This window comes from Saimiri boliviensis, chromosome 12, assembly GCF_048565385.1.
Source record: "Saimiri boliviensis isolate mSaiBol1 chromosome 12, mSaiBol1.pri, whole genome shotgun sequence".
Taxonomy (NCBI): Eukaryota; Metazoa; Chordata; class Mammalia; order Primates; family Cebidae; genus Saimiri; species Saimiri boliviensis.
Window position 1 is genome coordinate 99,047,733 of NC_133460.1, and position 21,512 is coordinate 99,069,244.

At 40.4% G+C, this 21,512-nt stretch overlaps 1 protein-coding gene across 21 annotated transcripts in view; it reads right to left on the reverse strand.

Annotated features, from left to right (window-relative positions):
* The window catches only part of ABLIM1 (actin binding LIM protein 1), a 403,495-nt gene that overhangs the window by 155,176 nt on the left and 226,807 nt on the right, over positions 1 to 21,512 (reverse strand). The window lies entirely within an intron of this gene.

Below are 21,512 nucleotides of genomic sequence, written 5' to 3' on the forward strand. Positions count from 1 at the left end.
AGCATGGTACTGACACAAAAACAGACACCTAGACCAATAGAACAGAATAGAGAACCCAGAAATAAAGTCACATACCTACTACCAGCTAATCTTAGTTGACAAAAATAAGCAATGGGGGAAAGGACTCTCTATTCAACAAATGGTGCTGGGATAACTGGCTATCCATATGCAGAAGAATAAAACTAGACCCCTACCTATACAAAAATTAACTCAAGATAGATTAAAGACTTAAAGGTAAGACCTAAAACTATGAAAATCCTATAATAAAACCTAAGAAATACCCTTCTGGACATTACCCTTGGCAAAGAATTTGTCACTAAGTCCTTAAAAGCAATTATGACAAATGCAAAAATTGACAAGTGGGATCTAATTAAACTAACGAGCTTCTGCATAGCAAAAGAAACTATCAACAGAGTAAACAGACAACCTACAGCATGGGAGAAAATATTTACAAACTGTGCATCCAACAGAAGTCTGTTATACAGAATCTATAAGGAACTTAATTCCAGAAGCAAAAAAACAAGTAACTCCATTAAAAAGAGGACAAAGAACATGTCTTCTTAAAAGAAGATATATGAAAAAATGCTCAACATCACTAATCATCAGAGAAATGCGAATGAAAACCACAAGATACCATATCACATCAGTCAAAATGGCTATTACTAAAAAGCCAAAAAAAAAACAACAACAAGCTGGGTGTGGTGGCTCATGCCTGTAATGTCAGCACTTCAGGAGGCTGAGATGGCTGGATCACCTGAGGTCAGGAGTTCGAGACCAGCCTGGCCAACATGGTGAAACCCCATCTCTACTAAAAATAAAAACAATTAGCCAGGCATGGTGGTGGGTGCCTGTAATCCCAGCTACTCGGGAGGTGGAGACAAGAGAATCGCTTGGACCCAGGAGGCAGAGGTTGCAGTAAACTGAGGTCACGCCATTGCACTCCAGCCTGGGCAACAAGAGCAAGACTCCATCAAAAGAAAGAAAGAAAGAGAGAAAGAAGGAGAAAGAGAGAGACAGAGAGAGACAGAGAGAGGAGAACAAGAAAGGAAAGAAAGAAAGAAAGAAAGAAAGAAAGAAAGAAAGAAAGAAAGAAAGAAAGAAAGAAAAGAAAAGAAAAGAAAAGAAAAAAGAAAGAAAAAGGAAGGAAGGCAGGAAGGAAGGAAGGAAATTAAAAAAACAGATGCTCTAAGGCTGTGGAGAAAAGGGAACACACACACACACGCACACACACACACACACACACACAGTATATATATGTATATACATTGTTGGTGGGAATGTAAATTAGTTAAGTCACTGTGGAAAGCAGCTAGAAGATTTCTTTCTTTCTTTTTCTTTTTCTTTTTTTTTTTTTTTTTAGACAGAGTCTTGCTCTGTCATCCAGGCTGGAGTGCAATGGTGCGATCTCGGCTCACCACAACCTCCATCTCCTGGGTTCAAGCAATTCTCCTGCCTCAGCCTCCTGAGTAGCTGGGATTACAGGAGCACACCACCATGCCCGGCTAATTTTTTGTATTTTTAGTAGAGACGGGGTTTCACCATGTTGGCCAGAATGGTCTTGATCTCTTGATCTCGTGATCCACCCACCTCGGCCTCCCAAAGTGCTGGGATTATAGGCATGAGCCACCACGCCTGGCCGGAGATTTCTCAAATAACTAAAACTGGACCTATGATGTAACCCAGCAATACCATTATTGGGGATACAGCCTAAGAAAAATAAATGTTCTACCAAAAGACACATGTATTTGTATGTTCATCACAGCCCTATTTACAATAGCAAAGAATGGAATTAATCAAAGTGCCTGTCAATGGCAGAATGAATGAGGAAAATGTGGTACATATATACTGTGAATACTATGTAGCCGTAAAAAAGAATGAAATCATGTCCTCTGTAGCAACATGGATATAGCTTGAGTCCATTATCCTAAGCAAACTAATGCAGAAACAGAAAACCAAATACCGCACGTTCTCACTTATAATTGGGAGCTAAACTCTGTGTATACATGGACGTAAAGATGGGGCCAATGGACACTGGGACTACAAGCGTGGGGAAGCAGGCAGGGAAAGGTAGAAACTACCTATTGGGTGCTATGCTGACTACCTGGGTAATGGCTTCAGTCATACCCCAACCCTCAGTGTCACACAATACAACCATGTAGCAAACCTGCACATGTACCCCCTGAATCTAAAATAAAAGTCACAATTAAGAAAAAAAGAAAAAGAAAAGGAAGTCCTGTTCTACTCTGCCTGGGACTAGACCATCCCTGCACCTTCCTAGGTTGTCTAGAGCGGGGCTGGAGCAGACGCAGGGTACAGAACTCTCAAACACTTCACCCCAGTTAGCACTGTGAATACCAAATGCTTCCCATCCTCTGCCTCTGTCCTCCAACTAAATATTATAAAAGTCTAATTTCATCTAAGATGTTGGTCTATTCATTAAAACCTATCTTCCTAGAGAATACAAAAGTAGACTATGACACAGTGTCTTCTCAAACCACCAAAAATTCCATTACAGTGTGGGATCTGAGTTAATCCATTTTTTGCTCTGAAACCCACAGCAGTGTATCTAAAAGTACCACACACAGCAGCTCAAAAGTACCATCCACTGTAGCCCAGAGCTCAAAATAGCTGAGCGGAGACTCATCAACAATAACATGAGGGGGAAGCTTCCCACCAGAAATATCTTTTGCTAATGCATTGTTCCGAAAGCAAACACTAAGCCTCAAAAAAACATATTTTAAGAGTTTTCCACATTAAATTCTAAATGCACATCAAAATCAATGATCGTTTCTAGGAAAGATGATATTTACAAACTCAACCAGATGAAAAAATGGGCCCCACAGCAAGTCATTTGAGAGTCTGTATTTAATGCAGAGTTTGAATTTACAAAACTAAGTAAAGAGACTTGATTGGAAAGAAATCATTTTGAAATCCCTATTTATTAATAAAATCTTTGACTACATAGTAAGCTTGTTGTTTAACTTATTGTAGAACTTCATGTGCAAACAATATTAATTATAAACAGCTCAAGAAACAATGATATCATCCAGAAATAAATATTCTCACTTTTTTTTTCTTGCTTTCTAAGATTTGGTTCATAACAGAAAAATAAGTATTAAAGTCTTCTACCATAGCATAGATTACTTTAATATCAGGCATTAGGGCTGAAAATATGCACAAGAAGGAAGTGAATGGCTGGCTATGCTTAAGAGAAACGACCTTGCTAATCCCAGGGAGTTACATCTCAAACTAGGCCACACGTTTGAATTTTGGACCCAATGGTAAATTTTGTTAAAGTCTACATTCTCTACTATTCCTTTCCATTTTTTAGTCTCCAGATACATGACCATACATATATGAATGACTAGATACATACAAGGTCATGTATCATTGCCTTTTATAAATTCCAGGCACAAGAGACAGCCCCAGCCATAGCTATATGTGTGTCTATAAACTGACCTTCGAAAAAACAAAGGCACAAATACATCACCATTTTTTACCAACAACCACAGGAAGCCATTAGCACTGGGTCTATTATCCCTCCTAATGGGCTCATTTTCTCTAGTTTCTCCCCTGCCCAATCTCCCCTGCTTACCGCTTCTAAATTAAAATGGTAAAGATGATGCTTTCATCAACAGGCTTTCCTGCTCCACTCTGCCAAATGCTTTGACCTTGCAAGTAAGGCCCTCACATCTTCCAAACATTCATCTGACTCTTCCCAAACACCAGCACTTTGCTCCGGCCAGTCTCCTCAGCACCCCAGTGACATTCTTTTCAATACCATGCTGATGCCAACTTCACCCAGCTCCCAGCCCCTCTCAGGTTTGCCCTCATGGTGAAGCTGATAGTCTCCTCCAATCCCCCAGGGCTCTGCATCCTTGAGACACAGAACGATGACTGACATCTGGCTTTTAATATGTTCTCTTGGGATACTCCATCCACTGTAACTATGATTGTCTCCTTGTCTCCACTACAAGCTTACTGAGTTGGCAAAGACAACTTCTCAGGCTTATTTTATGTCTTCCACAATACTTAGAGAGATGGACAATTATTTTTCTTTCCCCCCATTTCATATTACTTTATTTTTTTAATTCTATTTATTTATTTATTTTTTTTTTTTTTGAGACAGAGTTTCGCTCTTGTTACCCAGGCTGGAGTGCAATGGCGCGATCTTGGCTCAACGCAACCTCCGCCTCCTGGGTTCAGGCAATTCTCCTGCCTCAGCCTCCTGAGTAGCTGGGATTACCGGCACGCCCCACCATTCCCAGCAATTTTTTGTATTTTTAGTAGAGACGGGGTTTCACCATGTTGACCGGGATGGTCTCGATCTCTTGACCTCGTGATCCACGCGTCTCAGCCTCCCAAAGTGCTGGGATTACAGGCTTGAGCCACCATGCCCGGCCTCATATTACTTTAAATCAGGCTAGTGTCTGGACTCTGTGTCCAGAGCCAAGTTCCTCTGGCATAGCATCAGGTAAAGGGCATTTCTGCATGACTTTGAGCCAGTAATTCCATCTTTGCTCCTGAAACTACCTAATTGGCATCAAAATTGTGGTGCCAAGGTAGAAACTCCACTCATCTTCCAACTTCTCTTGTCTCTTAAGGCTCTTCTGAACTTTTGTAGCAACTGAAATTGACCACAACTCAACAACCTAAGAGACAATTTCCATTCACATGTGCTGTGTGTAGGGTTGAGCTATGCTCTACTTTGTCTTTAGCTATAGTAAGAAGGCCCCGATTACAAAGAACAAGACTGTGACTAGTTAAGTGTGCCATGGTTTAAGGTACGTGAGAAGAAATGAGAATGGGATCACAGGTTAGCAACAGGAATAATTAAAGGGCTGGGAAGGAGCACTTAAAAAAAGTAGATAGGATTAGACCAAAGAAGAAGTCGGAGTAATGATGGTCTTTAAGTGTATGGTGGGTTCTTTTAAGGAAATCAATGAGCAACTCTTCCATCGGAGGATAAATGGGAAAGCATTTATTTTACATGTACTAAGAGATGTAGGTTACATAAACTCTAACCTTGAAGGCAATTACAAATGAGAGAAGGCTCCTGAAGGGAGCTATTCTATCTCTTTAGTTAGGAAATATTTATGATAGAATAAATGACACACCTATCCAGGACAGCCAGCACACTCATCCTTGTGAATATGAACATTTTCCTGACCTAAGTATCTAGGTGAAATCCCAGAAATTACACTGCACTGAAAGAAAGGCCAAAGTCAGCCGGGCGCGGTGGCTCAAGCCTGTAATCCCAGCACTTTGGGAGGCCGAGGCGGGTGGATCACGAGGTCAAGAGATTGAGACCATCCTGGTCAACATGGTGAAACCCCGTCTCTACTAAAAATACAAAACATTAGCTGGGCATGGTGGCACGTGCCTGTAGTCCCAGCTACTCAGGAGGCTGAGGCAGGAGAATTGCCTGAACCCAGGAGGCAGAGGTTGCGGTGAGCCGAGGTCATGCCATTGCACTTCAGCCTGGGTAACAAGAGCGAAACTCCATCTCCAAAAAAAAAAAAAAAAGGCCAAAGTCATCATTTTAACTACTTTCCAAAACTCCATTTCAAAAATGATATGTAACTAGTTCTTATAACTTAGGAATTAGATAATACAATTTTACCTTAAAAAATGAAACATAGAAAATCCCTAATCTGTATCTTCAATGACCTACCCCCAATCTTCATCCATTTTACTCCATAAATGTCCATCTACTTTATAAGTTCACATGTCCTAGATGGAATGACCCTGACCTGGTAAATATCAGCCTAAAATGGCAAAAATGGAAAGTACTGTTGGAGATGGGATATTTTTCCCAAACCTTTCATAGAACACAATCTTTAAAAGAAGCTAATTCTTGAAAAATATATTGCAATTCAGTGTTGTAATTTGAATTTTCTAACAGCTTTAGATTAACACTTTCAAAATAGTTTCAGTGTTCATGGGCTGTCTTGATGTATTGAAAATTACAGATAAGAGGAGCAAGGGATTAAATAAATTATCAAAAGGTATCAATTCCCACAGCCTCTAACACAAGAGTTAAGACTCACACTGCTAAGTGGTAACAGCCTCTATCAAAACATCACTCTATTCTATATAAGAATTTCTGCCAATGCTACTCTGAAAGAACTTACATGATCTGATTATTTTTTATTTTCCACAGATACCCAGTGTTCAGAAATCTCTTTAAAATAATATGGCTATAAATAATAATAAAACTACTTCCATTTTTGAAAAGGAATTACATTATTATAATTAATGTTTAAAGTGCTATCCTTTCTATGACAATAGGAACATCATGGTTCCATTTACTTCTAGGAGAAAATTTGCTTGCTCAAATTAAGGTCACTGTCAACTCTGGCCACACCTGTATCCTCACCACCCACTGCCCTGAACAAGGCAGCCCCCACACCTGACTACACCTACCATGCTCCCCTTTTTAGTCCTGGGAAGGTTGTTCAGTTTTCTAGAGGTTTATGTGCAAATCTTGTTCCCTCCTTGACAACATCCCCAGACCAATGAGAATGAGCTCTAGGTGGTCTCTGATTTGCTGGCACTGGCATCTGAAGCGCTCACCTGCACCTGCCCTGCTACCAGCTATGCTTCCACCAGTAAGCGCCTTGCTCTCCAGCTCACGGGTTCTTCAGGGGTAGGTTCCGTGTCATATACACCTTTCAACCCTCCATATTTATATGACCATTCGAATGTCTGATTAGTATCTCTATGAAGGCAGCGATTATGTCTGTACGTAACTTGATTATGTATAACTTATTTTTGAGTGCCTGAGCACTCAAAAAATATTCACTGAATAAGCAAATGTTACTGTTTACACTCAGAATTTATGCTATGCCTCTAGGTTAACCAGGGCTTTCATCACTGATGATCATTTGATTTCAATTTTCAGCTTTGAAACTGTGGGTGCAGAAAAATTGCATGATAGGGAGTTTCTCACCCTTGCTTCTTTGCTCCTCCTCAGAATCTACAGGGCATACCTGGAGACCAGGACTTGTCCCATCTCCCTATTACCAGTCAGTTATGGGTAGAGCATGAGTTCTTCTGTCTGTTCTTTAGTTGAGTGCCTTCTACCTACATTCTACATTTAATGAGGCTGTTCTGAAGAAAAGTCCAATTCCAGGGAATTTCCTAGGCCACAAGGACCATGATCAGAGAATCTTTATCTAGACGGTACTGAACAGGTAGCTGAAATACTTTTTTTTTTTTTTTTTTTTTTTTTTTTTGGAGACAGAGTCTCGCTCTATCTTCCAGACTGGAGTGCAATGGCACGATCTCAGCTCACTGCACCCTCCACCTCCTGAGTTCAAGCTAGTCTCCTGCCTCCACCTCCTGAGGAGCTGGACTACAGGTAAGCACTGGCTAATTTTTTTGGATTTTTAGTAGAGACAGGTTTTACCATGTTGGCCAGGCTGGTCTCAAACTCCTGACCTCAAGAGATTCACCCGCCTTAGCCTTCCAAAGTACTGGGATTACAGGCATGAGCCACTGTGTCTGGCCTGACATATTCTTTCTTAGGTCCTTTTCATGGACCTATACATTTCCCCCTCCATTACCCCACTACCAATTCGAGCTAGAAACTTCCTGCCCTATGTCCAACAAAGCAGTGGTTCTCAAACTTGGTATATTTAACTATGCACTGCATAATGACATTTTCGTCAACAACAGATTGCACATACAATGGTGGTCTCATAAGATTATGATGGAGCTGAAAATTTCCTATTATGTCGTGACATCTTGGCCTAGGATAATGTGTATGTTTGTGTCTTCGTTTAACAAAATGGTTTTAAAAGTTTTTAAAACAAATTTTAAAGATAGAGAAAAGCTTATAGAACAAGATATAAAAAATATTTTTGTATAGCTATACAATGTGTGTGTGTGCATGTGTGTGTGTGTTTTAAGAGACAGGGTCTTTGCTGGGCACAGTGGCTCATGCTTGTAATCCCAGCACTTTGGGAAGCTGAGGCAGGTAGATGACCTGAGGTTAGGAGTTTGAGAACAGCCTGGCCACCATGGTGAAACCCCATCTCTACTAGAAATACAAAAATTAGCTGGGCATGGTGGCACACACCTGTAATACCAGCTGCTTGGGAGGCTGAGGCATGAGAATTACTTAAACCTGGAAGGGAGAGATTACAGTGAGCCGAGATCACACCACTGCACTCCAGCCTAGGCAACAGAGTGAGACTCTATCTTAAAAAAAAAAAAAAAGGCGGGGTAGGGGGTGCTTGGTATGTTGCCCTGGCTGGTGCAGTGGCTAATCACAGGTGTGATCATAGTCCACTATAGCCTTGAACTACTGGTCCCACACTATCCTCCTGCCTCAGTCTCCTGAGTAGCTGGGACTACAAATGTGTGACACCACACCTGGCTCTTTCTTTTTTCCTTTTTTAAGAGTTTGTTTTTAGTTAAATGTTTTACAAAAGAGTCAAAAAGTTTTTAAAAATAAAGTTTATAAAGTAAAAATTATAGTGAGCTTAGGTTAATTTATTACTAAAGAAAAACTATTTATAAATGTAGTGTAGCCTATGTGTACAGTATTTCTAACGTCTATAGCAGTGTACAGCAATGTCCTAGGCCTTCAGATTCACTCACCACTCACTCACTGACTCACCCAGAGCAACTTCCAGTCCGGAGAGCTCCAGTCATGGTAAGTGCCCTATACAGGTGTATCCTTTTTAATTCTTTATACCTTATTTTTACTATACCTGGTCTATATTTAGATATGTTTAGATACACAAATACTTACCATTGGGTTACAACTGCCCACAGAATTCAGTCCGGTAACATGCTATACAGGTTCATAGCCTAGGAGCAATAGGCTAGGCCATATGGCCTAGCTGCGCAGTAGGCTATAGCAGCTAGGTTGGAAGCACTCTCTATGATGTTCACACACAATAAAATGACCTAATGATGCGTCTCTTAGAACACACCCCCATTGTTGAGTGATATACAATGTACTTACTTAAGAAGCTGTCTGAAAATGCTAGACCCCAACCACAGAGATGCTGGCCATGAGACTGGAGGTAGGAGATGAGGAGTGTGAATCATTAATCAGCATCTGGGTCACTCTGGGTTAGGTTCTTCTTGGTCCACACTTCATGAACTCTGTACTAAAGAGTTTTAAAAGTTTAACCCCTCTCCAATTAGCCTTTAAACTGTACACACAGTATCTCCTGATATGCGCTATCTACTGAGGCTCTCCCCACTTCTTAGTAAAGGCTCTGCTACTTGTGATGTGAATAAGGAGAAACTCAGAGTTTTAGTTAGTTTTATTTCTGCAGGCATAGCAAGAAGGCTGTCACTAGTTCTGAGGTACACTGTAAATACTCTCTCCTGGAGGGAAAGTGAGATCCATCCTGTGCCCTGCTCAGGTTTTTCATGGCAGATAGTGGGACACTGGGGGACCTACAGGGGAAGGCTGAAGAAGACACTCTGAAGGTTCCCCCAAATGCCACTTTCATCACAGAGAAAGGCTACTCCAAGCCCTTCTGCATGGGTTTAACATGGACAAAAGTTTTTAAGGTGCTTATCTCATTTGGTCTTGGTTGATCTTATCGAGGAACTCTCCTTCTGTCATCTACCTCTCCCTCGGTCTAGAATACCTCTCTAGACGCCATCAAAATCCCTTCTCAGATTAAGTGGAAGAAAATCATGGCCAACATGGAGTCAACTCTTACATCATACTGTTCAAATTACAATACAAATTTCATTAATTCAATCTAATTAGTAGCAGACCAATCTTATCATAATAGTTCAACTGTTTGACTATATTTATATAAGTGCAGCTTTTCTACTTCTCAATAGGTATCATGGCTATAATATGGGAAGGTTGATTCTGAAGACTACATTGAAAATGACCTCATCACTTCAGATGCAAATTCAAGCATGTCATCAGGATGGTCGTTTCTTGGAATTTCCCAATTTCACTCAGATATCACCTTCACTATTGTTTGCCACAGTTTTTATCTACCTATTCTATTTCCTTAATTTTCTAAAAAATCAGCTTTTATTAAATATGACAATTTTAAAAGGCAAGTATATACCACTTTCATAAATCAATAGCCAGTTGTCATTTCCTCTATAGATAATCTGTAGAAAGGAATATTAAACGGTATAATTAAATTTGAGCTTTGATATCATTGTGTGATCAAATCCCTGGGCCTGAAAGCTGTTCTGTCTTTGTTATAAAGATATTCTGCTTCATGAAATTAGAAGGACAAAAAAGGATTAAAGAGAAAATACTTTCTCACTGAGTGAAAAATGCTGTCGGGGAACCACAAAAAAAAAAAAAAAAAAAAAATTAATTGAAACCAAGTCTTAGCGACTGGGATTTAATTATTTGTAAATAACTACCTATAAATATCACAGGGTGGCATCTCTTACCTGAAATGCCTGGGAACAGGAGTGTTTCAAAATTTGGATTTTTTTCACATCTTGGAATATCTACATTTTATACCTACTGGTTGAGCATCCTTAATTCAAATAACTGACATCCAACATGCTCCCATGAGCATTTCCTTTGGGTGTCCTGTTAGCCCTCAAAGAGTTTTAGATTTCTGGAGCATTTCAGATTTGAAATTTTTAGATTGGGGATATTCAACCCATATATCACTCAATGATAAACATTTCAATAATTCAAGTCAACAAATATTACTGAGTGCTTACTGTAAGTTAGGCTTTTTTTCTAAGAATTGCTAATACAAACTCCCTGCCCCAGTGGTGCCTACATTCTTGTCAGGAGACACAGGCAATAAACAAATAAACCATATATAACTTATATAATATATAAATAAATAAATATATATGCACACACATACACAAATATATACCCATATACATATCAGATGATGTAACTTGACTCTGGAAGGAAAAACTATTTCTGTCTTCCAGGGCTGTTTGTTGTATAAACATCCTTGAAAAGATAATTCAAAACTTGAAAAGGTAATTCAAAACAAAAAGTTATTAGCACCTCACCTCACAAGAGACTCACAGATAATTATCTCCCAACAAGAGTTAAAATTGGCAAGCAGTGTATTTTGGAAAGATTATGAGCCCTTACCCTGTTCCAGTTTGGAATTCAAAACCTAAATATTATAAAAATGAAATTATATTTATGGCCTCATTGATAAGTGACATTTGAGAAAAGACCCAAAGGAGGTATGGGAGAGCACCAGGCACACATATCTGAGTGAAGAGATTGTCAAGGCAATGAAATAGTAAATGCAAACCTCCTGATGCTATTTGGTACTTGGTTTGTTTAAGAATGATCAGGAAGGACAGGAGAATTCAGCAGAGTGAGCTAGGAAGAAAATGGTGGGAGATGAGGTCAGAGAGTAACAGCTGGGAGGGCACTTGATGGTCAGATTGAGGTCTGTGAGTTTTATTCCAAAACATGAGAAGTTCTTGGGAAAGGTGACAGGATCTGACCTTTTTTAATGATCATCTTGGCTCTTGCATTGAAAATAAACTGAGGGAGAAGTAGGGTGGGAATGTGGGTAAGGGCAAATGCAGAGAGACCCACTAAAATTATTCATCCAGGCAAGAGGTAATGATGACTTAGACCAGGGTGGTTATCCTTAGCATAATGATAAATGGTAAGATTTTGTACATACTATATAGATGGGGCCATCAGGATTTGTTGATGGATTACTTGTGGCATGTGAGAGAAAAGGAAAAGTTAAGAATTACTCCAAGGCTGTTAACCTGAGCAAGTGGAAGGCAAGTCTTGACAACTGCTGAAATTAGAAGGTGGAGAAGAAAGTTGGGTGGGTATGGGGCTAGTAATCAGGAGAGTTTGCTATGAAATGTCTATTGGAAATGCCAAGAAGGCTGTTGAAGACACCAGTCTGGACTGCAGAGGAGAAGTACAGACTTGGAATTGTCAGGGAATAGATGGTGTTTCAACCATGAGACTGGATGAGGTCACTAGAAAGCAGACATAGAGAAGAGGTCTGAGCATGGGGCGGCACCCAATGGTTCAGGGCTGGGAGATAAGAACCACCAGCAATATGACTGGTGAAATGCTTATTTTAAAAAGGATTGATGAAAATTCCAATTTTCTTCCTTTTATAGTGCAAACTCTCCCATAACGTTGGTTGTACTAATCATTTTCTTAGATAATTTGTTCTTCCTTGACAAAGCTAGGTGAACTTCAACATGCCTTTCCTCAAGAAATAAGTATTCATAGATATGACCTTAGAATTGTCAATAACTGCAAAGAATCTGAGATTTTACCCTACTTTGCAAGCTAGCAAGTTCACCTGCTCCAGTTTAATGGATACTAGCAGAAGACATGAAACTCCTGGATCAGAAACAAAAGACCATTGCAGCACAGCAGGCAGCATGAGTTTTGTATTTGTTAGTGGTTTCTCCATGCTGCCCAAATCCCTTGGGGCAATACTAGTAGGCCTAGATGGATGCTGCACTCACAATGGGTTTGTGTAAGAGCTGAGGAACCCTGAGCTTAGGAAGCCCCACTCTTGTATAATGAGTTGCAAGAAAACCTGTCCAACATTTCCTCCAGAGACAGACATTATCTCATTGTACTAGACAGCAAACAAATCTGCCCTTGAAATCTGGAGGGAAAAACTATTGCTATCTTCCAGGGCTATTTGTTGTATAAACATCCTTGAAAAGATAATTCAAAACAAAAAGTTATCAGCACCTCAGCTCACAAGAGACTCATGGATAATTATCTCCCAACAAGGATCAAAACCGGTAAGCAGTGTATTTTGGAAGAGTATGAGCCCTCACCCTGTTCCAGTTTGCAATTCAAAACCTAAATAGTTTAAAAAACTAAATTATATTTATTTGACAAGGTAACACTTCAACATGGCAACAAATTCAAAAGATAAAATCTCAGGATTATCCTTTACTAAACAAAGACAGTATGAAGGTGGGTTCTCACTTGCAGTAAGAAGGAAGCACATTTATATCATGCTTATGTTTCTCTCATTTTGGTTAGCCTGACTTTTAATCAGTTTATAAATAAGATTCTCTAAATAGATAATAAATGGCTGAGCTCTGCTTTTGGAGAATGCAAGAAACTACTTCTATTTTTCTGGCATTTTATCAGTTTTCTAGTTTTACCCCAAAATAACCCATATCCAGTCTTCCCCAGTGAAACCAGATGAGAAAGCTGAGGGTCTAAACCAGAGTGAAACTAAGCAACAGTTTAACTGAGAACTGCCTGAGCATACATTTCCTTATCTACCAGGCAGACTTGTAGCTCAGTCATCTGTGATAGATATCTTTACTTGTGCTCTTTCTTTTCAGAAGACAATGTTACTGTCTAGTAGCCATTTGAAGGTATATATTATGTAAAGCACTTGATAAATCTTGGTGACTAGCTATGCCATTAAAAACATTTACAAGGCCAGGTGCAGTGGCTCACGCTGTAATCCCAGCCCTTTGGGAGGCCGAGGCAGGTGGATCACCTGAGGTCAGGAGTTTGAGACCAGCCTGGCCAACATGGTAAAAACTCTTCTCTACTAAAAATACAAAAATTAGCTGGGCATGGTGGCAGGCGCCTGCAGTCCCAGCTACTTGGGAGGCTGAGGCAGGAGAAACGCTTGAACCTAGGAGATGGAGGTTGCAATGGGTCAAGATTGTGCCACTGCACTCCAGCCTGGGCAACAGAGCAAGACTCCATCTCAAAAACAAAAAAACAAAAAATATCTATGAATAATCAAGTTCCAAATAAATATATAGTTATTGTTCATTGATTCATTCATTCATTTACCTTATGAGTACCTGCCATGTTAAGCATTGTTCTAGGCACTGGGTTTACAGTGAACAAAACATTTAATTACAGAATCCACCCATCAATTTGCCCTCAGAGAGCTTACTCTCTAGTAGGAGGTAAAGATAAATTAATGCAATGTATTAAATCATGTAAAAGAAAAAAGATAAGGAAGAGACATGTGCTCTAGGGAGTAATTGGAACTTTATGTCTGGGACAGGCCAGAAAGGATCACTGAAAACAGACAATTTGGCTGAACAATCTTCTTGATTCTCTGGGCAGTCTCCTTGGTCCTTTGTGTTTTCTAAATTCTCTAGAACTTTCTGGCAAAAAATAAAAAATAAAAATCAGCTGGGTGTGGTGGTGCACGCCTGTAATCCTAGCTACTCAGGAGGCTGAGGCAGGAGAATTGCTTGAACCTTGGAGGCGGAGGTTGCAGTGAACTGAGATCACGCCATTGCACTCCAGCCTGGGCAACAGAGCAAGAGTCTGTCTCAAAAATAAAAATAAATAAAAATAAATAAATAATATTTAGTTTTTGCTGAATTATATTAAGTGTTTAAAAGGTTTTAAAAGCCAACTGGAAGTCTAGAATTTAATTAAAATTCACTTAAATCAAGTACTGTTACAAATAACTCATCTGCACTGGTGATCACATTAAATATCTTTCATGAACTACTAAGCATGCTTGTGTACAATGATAAACACAGCATAACTTGAGATTCTCTGGAAACAAATAGATTTCTTTTGACTTTGACTGAAAGACACATCTTGAATTCCAAACATTAAAAATCTATTTTCACTGGGCGCGGTGGCTCACGCCTGAAATCTCAGCACTTTGGGAGGCCAAGGTGGGTGAATCACCTGAGGTTAGGAGTCTGGGACCAGCCTGGCCAACATGGTGAAACCCTGTCTCTACTAAAAATATAAGATTAGCTGGGTGTGGTGGCGTGCGCTTGTAGTCCCAGCTACTAGGGAGGCTGAGACAGGAGAATCGCTTGAACCTAGGAGAAGGAGGCTGCAATGAGCCGGGATTGCACCACTGAACTCCAGCATGGGCAACACAGAGTGAGACTCCATCTCTAAAAAAAAAACAAAACTTATTTTCATCAAGTGCTTTGGAATCCAGGAAATGCAGACTTCATGTAGAAAATGTCTACACCCAGCTATAGTTTCTTCCAAGAAAAACAGAAGTCGCATCGAGGTCTCTGCTCTGAAGCCTGCAGAATGACAAAGGAGTCTGCGAGATGGATAAATAGAAGAGTGAAGAGATCTTCACCCTGTGTGCCATGATGTCTTGATATTGACACCAGACAATGTTGTGTCTGTATCCATAATCCAATGGATGGGCAATATGGATTTTTGTGACATAAAAATCAGTATGAAATATGACTACTGAAAAGGAGGAATTAACAGACTAAGTATTTTCCTAATACTTGACTAATAAACATTTACTACATGTACAAAAAAAAATAGATCTAGGTCCTTACCCTGAAAAATGCTCAAGATAAATAACAATAATTATAATGAATTGTAGATCAAAATAATGAACAAAATGTATGATATGTATACTTAATATGAACTATAATTCACATTTAAAGAGATACTTAGAAATGCCAGGCATTGCTAATTCATCCCTCGGTAGAAGCAATTTTCCCAGAGAAGAATCTGCACAAATACCAGCACTTCCAAATCCAAAGAGAGATGAATGCTTCTCTTTTGTTTTCAGGTTTCTAATTCTCTAATACAGCACAAAATACAACCATGATAGAAAGTGAAACATTAAAAAACTATTGCATCACTGGAACGGTATAACAGAATGAACGGATCACATTAGAACAACTTTAAATTAGTGAGATGAATGCTGTAATGGACAAAGATACAAAGCAAAGCATTTGAATACTGAAGACAGAATCGCTCCACTCAGAACCCTGCAGCCACATTCTACTCCCACTGGGTTTTTACAAGAAATACCATAAGCTTTTGGGATCTCCTTTTCATTTAATTACAGAATCCGTCCATCAATTAAACCACTTTCTTCCGCTCATTACCAGCCGGGTACATTTTCCGAGGTGATGAATGGGAATTAGGTTCCCTTCCTTCAGATGCTGGCATCTTCTAGTGTTCAGTTCCTGCCATTTGCTCTTTCCCAGGTAAATTTCACACAAATTATATAGCTTCAGTCATTATTCACATGCCACGGGCTTCCAAATTCTTCTTCCCAATATAGACCACTATCTCAGAGCCCTATTGGACTCTGGATGTATCATGTTACTCAACCTCAATATACCCCAAAATGCACTCATCTTTCTCCAGCACTACCCTGTAAGGTACTTCTGTATTTCCTTAGTGGTAGCTTCATCTATCTACCCAGGAAGTTCAGCTGGACACCTGGATCCTCTTCACTCCTGCTGTTCGGTCACTCATCATATTCTATCAACCCTAACTTTGTCTCTTAAATCTTCTGTTTTCTATCATACCTGCTAGTATTTTACACTATTTTCACCTGTGGCTCTCCCCATCTCCATTCTGTCTCCCCTGTGGCCCTCCCGGCCTCCAGTCTGCAGGCTCTACGTCTCTCCATCATAGGACTTATTACTTGGTCTCATAAATGTTGTTTACTTATATGGCTCTTCCAATACCCCGGGAGTTCTTTGACAACCTGGTATGTGATCTCTATTATTAGCACTTAGCACAGTGTCCTGCATGGAGTATGTGTTCAATTAACATTTAGTAAATGGGCCTGGCATGGTGGCATGTGCCTGTAATCCCAGCTACTCAGGATCACTTGAACTCAGGACTTTGAGACCAGCCTGGGCGACATAGTGAGACCCCCATCTCAAAACAACCACAAAATACAACAGGTAGTAAATGGATGAGTAACTCCTAGACCATCGGATCCTACAACCTCAGGCATTTTAGAAAGTGGCATGAGTTCACCAGTAAAACTTCTACTCACCAATCCTTACCCTGTCACAGCTAAATCTGTGAAGCCATGGGGTCTGAAACTGATCTAAGTTTGTGCTATCAACTCGAACTCCTCCATAGCAACCCCTTCCCACCTTCATATTTGTTTAGCTCTTGTGTAAAATGTTCAGCGTCCCCTTTTTCCCTTTTTTCAAAACCTATTTTTAGCAAAAAGTGTTCATTCTTGCTTTTCATTCCCAAAGGCTTTTATATCTTAGTCATTTCTTTCTAAGGGAAATCAACCTCTGCCCCCACTCAAGAAATAGAAGGCTTTGTTGAAAACATATACATGTGAAGGAGAGCCAGGTGGGAGGGAGGGGAGGGAATTCCAGGGAGAAAGCTTGGCTGGACTCAAGGTCACAGTCAGAAGTGGAGTGTACCTCCTGTGCACTCAGCCAGGTCTTGACCAAAAGCCCAGGCTTGTTCTAGAACACACTCCCCACCCAAAATCTTCTGTTGCAGGACATCAGCTCACTACCTGAACATCGCAACTGTAGGTGAAACAGGAAGAAAACGAAACTGTTGTTTTAGGACTTGGCTGCAATCCGGGTCCCTTGGGCTAGGAGGAAGACAGCATTCCTCAGGGAAAAGACTGCTATTTCTGCTGGGACTTAGAAAAAGTAAACACCCTAAGGAAATTCAGAGTCCTGATCTGATTAGGATGGAGAAGAGAAGGGTCTTTGTAGAGAGAGCAAGCCCTGGCAAGATGGTGCAGATGAGGTTCAGAATAAGGCTGAAAAATGGTCCTGGCTTGTACTTTCTCATCAATTTTCCCACAACCTAAAACTGTGCTGGAATGAAAGAATGAAATGAAATAATGAAAGAAGGAATAAGAAAGAAAAGGAAAGAAATAGAATGGAATGAGAAGGAAAGAAAAGGAAGGAAGAAAATAAAAATAAAAATAAAAGAAAAGGCTCTAGCTAATGAGAAAGGTCTCCAGTTGGAGATGGCCTGAGAATATGAGGGCAGTTGCTGCCTATTCTGTGCTGTGACCTCCCACCATTATCCCAGATCTTCAACAAAGTCTGCTGAAAACAGCTGCCTTGGGGTAGTGGTACTATGGAAAAGCAGAGAGAGGAAAAATGTGTGAGATGAAGCAATGAAAAAGGCACAGCACTCACAGGAGGAGATCAAGACTTTGATACTGGCAAGAATTTGGAGTGAGGGAACCACAAGAATGTACACCTTGAAGAATCTTTAGAACTGTTCCATCCAATACAGTAGCCACTAGCCACATGTGGCTATTGACCATTTGAAATGTGTCAGGCCAGTGTGGTGGCTCATGCCTGTAATCTCGGCATTTTAGCAGCTGAGGCAGGCGGATCACCTGAAGTCAGGAGTTCAAGACCAGCCTGGGAAACATGGTGAAACCCTGTCTCTACAAATAATGCTCCCAAAATTAGCTGGGCCTGGTGGTATACCCCTGTAATCCTAGCTACTTGGGAGGATGAGGTAGGAGAATCACTTGAACCCAGAAGGCAGAGGTTGTAGGGAACCGAGATCACTCCACTCCACTACAGCCTGGGCAACAAGAGCAGAATTCCATCTCAAAAAAATAAATAAATAAATAAATAAATAAATAAATAAATAAATAAAAGAAACTGAGATGTGTTAAGATAGTATGGAAAAGAAAGAATGTCAAATATCTCAATACTTTCTATATTGCTTGTTGAAATGATAATATGTTGGATAGATAGGGTTAAATAAAATATTTCAATGAAAAGTAACTGTACCTTTTCCTTTCAACCTTTTCAATATGGCTATTAAAATATTTAGAATTATATAAGTGACTTGCATCTTTTATAATATTTATTTACTTAAGTTTTGGGGTGCACGAGCAGGATGTGCAGGTTTGTCACACAGGTAAACATGTGCCAGCTTGCATGATATTTCTACTGGCCAGTGCTGCTCTAGAATCTTGGGAAAAGTCATGGACTCCCTATAATATAAGGCACCGGGAACATAAACCACTTTCTTTGGATATTAAAGAAAAGGTGATTCCAGAACACTGGGACACAAGATAGTAGCCATTGCCAGGTTAAGCATGAGAAAATATAAATTTATAAGGATAGATGACTCATTTATTTTAGCAACATTTTGTTGAATTGAACAATAATTCCTACAAATACCAAGTGTTCTTAAAATAGAATTTAATTTAAACAAAAAAACTTTTCAAGAACACATTTATAGCATGTGATACAACTTTCCAAAATGAGGAACTTAGATTTGATCCTTAGAATTAAACTAAAAGAGAAAAAGCAAAACAAACAACCAAAAAAAAAAAAAAAAAAAAGTAAACTTTCCCCCCACAGGGATAAATGGCTGTCTATTCTAATACCTTGATGTGTTGAACAGTGACTCTCCAGTCTGAGGCTATTACTTCATACGTTCAAGTAGAAACAAAGAAAAGAGAGAGAGAGAGATCCAGGTGTGGTGGTTCACACCTGTAATTCCAGTACTTTGGGAGGCTGAGGCAGGAGAATCACTTGAGAGCAGGAGTCCAAGACCAGTCTGGCCAGCATGGTGAAAAACCCTGTCTCTACTAAAAAACCAACCAACCAACCAACCAAACAAACAAACAAACAAACAAACCCACATACTTCAAGACCAGCCTAACACAGTGAAATCCAGTCTCTACTAAAAATACAAAAATCAGCTGGGCACAGTGGTGGGAGCCTGTAATCCAAGCTACTTGGGAGGCTGAGACAGAAGAATTGCTTGAACTCAGGAGGTGGAGGTTGCAGGGAGCCAAGATGGCACTACTGCACTCCAGCCTGGGCGACAGAGCTAGACTCCACCTCAGAAAACAAAACAAAACAAAACAAAACAACATACAAAAATTAGCAGGGTGTGGTGGTGGTTGCCTGTAATCCCAGCTACTTGGGAAGCTGAGGCAGAAGAATCACTTGAGCCCAGGAGGCAGAGGTTGCAGTGAGCTGAGATCACTCCACTGCACTCCAGCCTGAGCGACAGAGCAAGACTCTATCTCAAATGAATGAATGAATGAATGGAATAGAATAAATAAAATATATATGGGCTACAGTCATTTATGGATTGTATTTATTTCATACCAAATCTATCCTTTGAGCCATTCCCAATAAATACAGGAGGAAAAATAAAAATATAGTTGTGACTCCAAGTTAGCTAAACTGGATGTAACCAGAAAACTAAGAAGCTCTAATTCAGTACCTCTATGTTCTATATTAATATGCACTTATCTGGCATATGGAATCTGCAAACTTCAGACCTGGGATGATGTGTCATATGGTCTAGTCTCTTGATTTCACAGATAAGGACACTGAGCCACAGAGAGACAAGTAACTTATCTGCAATCAGACAGGTACTTAATGGCAAGGCAGGACTTAAGCCACACAACGTGACAGCACAGCACCCTGGGTGGGACCTTGATATTTCCTCATGGCCAACTTGGGTTGGGTGAAAACTGGGGTTTATCGTACTGACTCACAGGGGTTTTCAGGAGGATTAAATAATCCCTCTGTAGGCCGGGCACGGTGGCACAAGCCTGTAATCCCAGCACTTTGGGAGGCCGAGGCGGGTAGATCACGAGGTCGAGAGATCGAGACCATCCTGGTCAACATGGTGAAACCCCGTCTCTACTAAAAATACAAAAGAAAATTAGCTGGGCATGGTGGCGCGTGCCTGTAATCCCAGCTACTCAGGAGGCTGAGGCAGGAGAATTGCCTGAACCCAGGAGGCGGAGGTTGCAGTGAGCCGAGATCGCGCCATTGCACTCCAGCCTGGGTAACAAGAGCGAAACTCCGTGTCAAAAATAATAACAATAATAATAATAATAATCCCTCTGTAAAATGTGGACACAGCATTTGTAACGTATGTCATGCATCGAGCATTGAGCTCATTTGAGGGAGTTAAGCTCATACCCTCGCCTCCTTCCACCTCCCTGCCCTAGCTACACATGTAAGAGTTCCTTCTCCTGAAAATTTCACCCTCAGCATAAGGAACAGCTGTGGACTCCAGGAAAGCACTCCTTCCTCCTTTATTCATGTATTTTATGGTCACTAGGAAGCCTGCAATCCACCTGAGAGCCCCATGGCCGTGGATGGATGGCTTAGGATGACAATAATGAGTCTTTGGGACGTAAGACACTCAAAATGAAACCCAGTTTCCAGGAATGAAGGTGCTTACCACACGCAGGGCATAGGACTGAGGGTGCTTACCCCATCCAGGGCACAAAGTAAATCTACAGAGTACACTCAGAGTTCATCCTCCTTCCTTCTCCTACATCCTTCAACCCCATCCTGAGCCACCCAGACATGCCCTCAGCCCAAGTAACCTATTTATCAAACAAACACACAAAATCGTTTTTCCTTTTTTTCCCCAGTCAGCCATGCCCTGGCTCTGGAATAGCAGGTTGACCATATTTCATACAAAGATGCCAATCTTTGTAAACTCCCAAAGGTAGGCTTGTTAATGGAAATCAACGCCAAACTGGTAGCTTCTTGTAGGGGAGGTACTTTTCTGTACACACACATACACACACACACACACACACACACACACACACACACACACATACACACACACAGAGGAGCCAGTGACTTGGCACCCAATCTTTCAAGTTTTCCAGGCCTCCTATAACTAATGGATATTGGGACAAGTTACTTTTTAGTAGGAGTTCGTCATTTCAGAGAAAAAGAAAAATAAGGCAAAAAACACAGAACTGTATTTTTACTGCTCTTTCTCAGTGTTAGTCCCTACTTCCAGAAGGGCCCTCAGCAAGCACCCAAAGGCCATGAACCACTGGTTTTAG